The following is a 6,406-nucleotide window of genomic DNA, read 5'->3' on the forward strand; positions in this document are numbered from 1 at the left end:
CCCCTTCTCTATCGCTGTTTCCATTAACACTTTCACTGCCAAGCTCGCATTTATGCAGCAGCTAGGTAGAGGACCCATGTCACTGAAGGGTGACCAGATCATGGGTCTGTTATCCATGAACCTACTGCCATCTGTGTTCGGTGGTAGGATTGGTCATTTTTTTCTACACATCACAGGGGGAATCCCCAGCTATTCTTAGACACCATATTTCCTACGTTTTTAGCACAAGGGAATTTTGTACTCTAAATTGACTGGCGGTGAAAGGGTTAAAGACGGTTTATCTACATTTGTTGTTGTTGTTGTTATTATTTTTTTATTTCTTTTTTTTTATCTTTTTTTTCTCAAGGCCTGACCAAGCGCGTTGGGTTACGCTGCTGGTCAGGCATCTGCTTGGCAGATGTGGTGTAGCGTATATGGATTTGACCGAACGCAGTGACGCCTCCTTGAGCTACTGATACTGATACTATCTACATAGTATCAGTTGCAATTGATTCCATGTACACATTCCGGTCGAGTATTTTTCTGACTTGCATTTTGTGAGCTGCTGGTTACATTATGAAAGTATACATATATATTTTCCTACTTATTTTATTCTCTTCTTCTCTGTCCAATCTATTCTTTTTCTATCCCCCCATCCCCACCCCCAACCCCCTCCCATTTTTTTCCTTCTATTTTTTGTTTCTGTTCTTTTCTGTCTTCTGAGGGCAGGATGTAAAAACGTTGTACAGGCTTATTCTTCTACCCTCAATAAAGATCACGCACACACGCACACTCAGTCACTTGTGAAGAAGTGAATAGATGTGAATAACTGTTTAAAACATCTTCAACAGATAATAATGCCTCGGAAACAGGGTAGCACCTTCGAATTTCCGGAACGGCGCCTGATGGGTAAAGGATGGAGATTTTTCCGATCTCCCAGGTCAACATATGTGCAGATCTGCCAGTGCCTGAATCCCCTTCGTGTGGGTGCGCACGCAGAAGATAAATAAGCACGTGAAAGATCCTGTAATCCATGTCAGTGTTCGGTGGGTTATGGAAACAAAAACGTATCCAGCATGCACAACCCCGAAAACGGAATATGGCTGCCTTCATGGCGGGGTAAATAAACAAAACGGTCATACACGTAAAATGTTACCTGTCTGTATGAGTGTGTATGTGTGCGTACCTGAAATCTGATTGAATGACACAGGAAACGAATGATGAACACCCAATGACACCTGTCACTCGGCTCTGTCCAGGTGGGCAACCTGTTGTGCAAATGACTACTTGTTTGTAAAGTGCTCAGAGTTTAGTCTCCGACCGTGGAAAGGTCCTATACAGTTATAGAAAGAGGCAGACAGGTGATAGGTATACCTCTTTTGTTCGCGGGGGGGGGGGGGGGAGGGTGAGGGGGGGCGCAGGTCAAATAGCCTATGTTTGATGATTGGGTTAGTTTTGTCTTTTCCGCCTCTCTGTTTCTATGTGTCTCTGTGCCTGTTATCAGAGGAAGGAGGCAGAACGGTTGAGACGCTCATCTGCCAATACAGTGTCCGTGAGGGGTATGGGTTCGATTCCCGCTCTCCCCCTTTCTCCCAAGTTGGACCGGAAAAATCAAACTGAGCGTGCAGTCATCCGGATGAGAAGCATAAACCGAGGTCCCGTGTGCAGCGTAATTGAAAACGGACCCAAAGCAACAAAAGGAGCAGCGTTCATAATTCAGCAGTAAAAATGGAAACATTTCTGCCAGCACAATACCGTTTCTGTCTCCGAATCAGTAATTATGAATGCTAGCAACTCCTGTGCCACAGTTCTAAAGAAACTAGCCATCCTCGTAAAATTCAAAATAACTCCTCCAATACTGACTGTCAATGTGGGAGCACACGATGATATTGTGTATTCGTGTATACACGATGCAAACATGGCTATGTATTCCTCCGTCTGGACATGATGTTTTGATCTCTTGTCTCTAATCTCTAGTCGTTTGGTCTGTAGATTCCGTTTGAATGCCCTCTGTACAAAATGCTAAAAAATAAAAAATTTAAAAAATTTAAAAAAAAGAACGTCGCTAGGATTTTAGTTTAGTTTAGTTTAGTTTAGTTTTGTTTTGTTTTGTTTTGCACATTGTTGCTTGTTTTGCGTTGTCAGTTTTACCAGATGGTCGACTGCTGAACGACATTTCCTAAGAAGTCATCTTTATTTACAGGGATATATATATACTGAGAGAGATGTATATATGTGTGTATGAGTGTGTGTGCAGTGTGGGTGCGTGTGTCTGTGTGTGTGTCTGTGTGTGTAATTTTCATTTTTCAGAAATGAACCATTTGATATCATTCTTTCCACAGTTGACATATGCGGGGTGAGGGTGCTATTAGTCTGCAGGGTTCATTTCTTTTTTTGTATGTGTATGAAATCTTCTATTGTTTCCAAGCAACTGGTAGATGGTTATCAGTCCAGCTTTTTCTTTCTCATGTGTATTTGGGAGGAGAGGTGTGAGGGGAGTGAGGGGGGAGGGGTGGGGGGCTGAGGGTGTGTGTGTGTGTGGGGGGGGGGGGGCTGAGTGGAGCTGGATGAGTGTCAGTATGCGAGCGTGTTTGTTTATTTGTTCATCCCTGAGAATACTCTTTTTTGTTGTTGTTGTTGTTATACTCCTGCAGACATCGAGAGAAGAATCCAAGCTGTCGAGATGAGATGCTTTCGTAGACTACTTGGCATCTCCTACAGAGACCACATCACTAACACGGAAGTGAAGAACAGAATCCAGCAAAGTATTGGACCCTACGAAGACCTTCTGTCCATAGTGAAAAAACGCAAACTTAGATGGTATGGACACATCTCCCGATCATCTGGTCTTGCCAAAACGTTCCTGCAAGGCACCGTACAAGGAGGCAGAAGGAGAGGACGGCAGAAGAAGAGATGGGAAGACAACATCCGGGGGTGGACAGGCTTGACGCTCGGTGACGCCCTGAGGAAATCAGAAAACCGTGAAGAGTGGAGAGGAGTGGTGGCCAGGTCAGCAGCGGTGCCCCAACGGTCTGAACCCAGACTACGGGAGAGGTGAAGGTGAAGGTGAAGGTTGTTATACTCAACCACCCATCCCCACTCCCACCACAACCACCCATATGCGCAAACACACACACACACACACACACACACACACACACACACACACACACACTTGAAAACACACACACGCCACAAATACACATACACCATAAATACACATACACAAACAAACACACACACACAATCAAACACACACATAAACAAACACACATAATTAAACACACACACACACACACACACACACACACACACACACACACACACACACACACAGAACAACTCACGCGAGTCGGATCGCCCCAGGCCAAGGAACAGACAGACCATGACCAACACCGCACTGGTCAGCCACGGAAAGGGTGGTGGACATCGGCCACCGCCGGCCACTGGACACTGCTTCCACACAGCGGTCAGCATGTTGAAGGCGGAAGAGGAGGAGGAAGGGACGGACAGTCAGCATCAACCAGCTGCCCCCTTGTCTGTCTTAGTATCCCCCTTTGCAGAAACCACCACCAGCACCAGCAGTGTTCAGCGATGCGGGCAGAACGAGCTTGTTGAAAGCTGCTGCGTCGAGGTATATAGTTGATTGAAGGTGGTGATTGAGCGAGCGAGCGAGCGAGTGTTGTGCGCGCACATACGCTATCGCAATGAAGTTGGGTTGGTTGGTTGGTTGTTCATTATTTTATTTTTTAATTTTTTTACCTGTGTGTGTGTGTGTGTGTGTGTGTGTGTGTGTGTGTGTGTGTGTTCGTACTTATGTTTAAAGTGTATTCGATTTTGGACGAAAAGCCGCTCTCTCTCTCTCTTTCTTCTTTTTCTGTCTGTCTGTCTATTTGGATTTGTCAACATCATTTTTCTACAGACAATCCTTTAGTGGTCGTAGGCTCTTTTCCATGCGCTGTGGACCTCGGTTTATCGTCGCATCCGAAAGAGCAGCAACTAAACCACATCTTGATGTCCAAACAGTTACACTCGATCTCTTGGATACCCGCTTCCTCGTCGGATAGTTTAGCGCTAGGCCACATCTGGATGTTAGTCTTTTGAATGAAACAATAACCCAAAGACATCAGGCAGCCGCGGTGTGATGCAGGTAAAGGAACCCTAAGCAATGAGACTCGTTCCTAGCAAATCGTGCTGAAAGTAAAATCCGCATTTTAGATTGAAAATTGACCAGAAATCGGGAAACTGTCAAACGGAAATAATGATTTTATTTATATGCAGGTAGCGGATAGGACACAAACATGTTTTGGGACACACGCAAACTCCCCCCCCCCCCCCCCCCCCCCCCCCCCCCCCAAAAAAAAAAAAAGAAAAAAAAAAAGAAAGAAAAATGTTTCAGTTGATTCACGATGTGTTGAGCACAAAGACAACTCAGAAACAGTATTTCAGTACATCATTTTCGCTGTCATGACCTGGGCACACATGTCAAAATAAACTCTTGCAAGATATCTTCATTCGCATTTTCAAAATGGTATAATTGCTATGACGGCAAGACAACATTATGTGCGTGCACCCCACAGGCCTGTCCAGAATGCTTGGAGACAGTTAAGTAATGACATCAGTTTTCAGTTTCAGTTTCTCAATCAGGCGTCATCGGACTTCTTCTTTTGCGTTCACTCGTATGCACACGAGTGGGCTTTTACGTGTATAACCGTTTTTACCCCGCCATGTAGGCAGCCATACTCCGTTTTCGGGGGTGTGCATGCTGGGTATGTTCTTGTTTCCATAACCCACCGAACGCTGACATGGATTACAGGATCTTTAACGTGCGTATTTGATCTTCTGCTTGCATATGCACACGAAGGGGGTTCAGGCACTAGCAGGTCTGCACATATGTTGACCTGGGAGATGGTAAAAATCTCCACCCATTACCCACCAGGCGCCGTCACCGTGATTCGAACCCGGGACCCTCAGATTGACAGTCCAACGCTTTCACCACTCGGCTATTGCGCCCGTCAGTCATCGGACAAATCCATACACCTCATCTGTTTGGCAGATGCCTGACCAGCAGCATAACCCAACGCGCTTAGTCTGGCCACGAGTGCATACATTCGAGTGATGTTCATTAAAGATTTCCCCTGACCCACTTCCTATGGACTGAAAGGATCGAAACTTAGCACAGTCATTAGTCTTTCTCTTCATAGCTACCACCAATGGTGACACACTTCTCCCATCGCTTTATGCAGCTGTAAAGGCCTTGCCTGTAGAAGACTGCTGATTGCGCCAGAAGCCGCGACTTGACCTCGGAAATAAGCTTGTTGTCGTCTGGGAAGTGCTTGCCCTTCAAAAATGACTTCATTGATGGAAAGAAGTTAAAGTCAGATAGTGCGAAGTCGGGAGAGTAAGAGGGGTGAGGAAGGATTTCAGAGCCGTGGAGCCGTGCTTCCATCAGGACAATATGCGAGTTATGAACTGGGGCGTTGTCTTACAGGAGGCGGGCACATTTTATCGGCATGCCACGCCTCTCGGTTTTGATGGCCTCCCACATTTTTCTGCAGCAATGAAGTGTAGTATGTCCCGGTAATTGTGGTACCATTTGCCAGGAAATCCATCACCACTACTTCGCTATGACCCAAAGGACTGTGAGCATGACCATGCCCGCCGTGGGTTGGACACGTTCCTTCTTCGGAGGTGGTGAGTCAAAAAAAAAATTAATGCTTCCATTGCTTCGACTGGGCTTTAGTCTCTGTATCATTGTGATGGACCCATGTCTTGTCCCGCGCGATAAGTCTGTGGAAGAAGTCCTCCTGGTTTTCTAAGCACGTGGCCAAAAGAGCCTGGGAACACGTGACTCGTTCCTGCTTCTGGAAAGGTGTGAGCAGCCGGGGAATCCATCGTGCAGACAACTTCCACATGTGCAGATGGTCATGGATGGGTTTTTTCCCCCACAAACTCGACACTGCTCTTGACACCTTGAGCAAGTTGACGAACGATCATCCAAATGGCGGCCCTTCATCAATGGCGGACTATGGTCACCCGGGAATGGGAGCCGTTTCCAACGATGTCCGACCACTCTTGAACCGACATTGCCAGTGCTTGACTACGTCATACGACGGGGCGTCCTCCCCATATCAAGTCTCTTTCATCTCCTCGAACGTCTTCCTTGGTGTGTGGCCTCTCAAGCAGGCCTGCAGAAACTTGATGACCGCTCTGCATTCAACTGGTTTCATTATCACACCTTACTCCACCACAGCACCTGTAAAAGAGAAACTGTTATGAGTTCAGAGATGCAAATTACCACGTTAAATACAGATATATGTATTATCATACATGTGCTGTTTCTGCCTCCTACAGTGGCCAGAAGGAAGTCAGAGGAAATCTTTAATGAACACCCCTCGTACACTTTCAACACTTTCTAATCATAATG

Source organism: Babylonia areolata, chromosome 15 (assembly GCF_041734735.1).
Source record: "Babylonia areolata isolate BAREFJ2019XMU chromosome 15, ASM4173473v1, whole genome shotgun sequence".
Classification (NCBI taxonomy): Eukaryota; Metazoa; Mollusca; class Gastropoda; order Neogastropoda; family Buccinidae; genus Babylonia; species Babylonia areolata.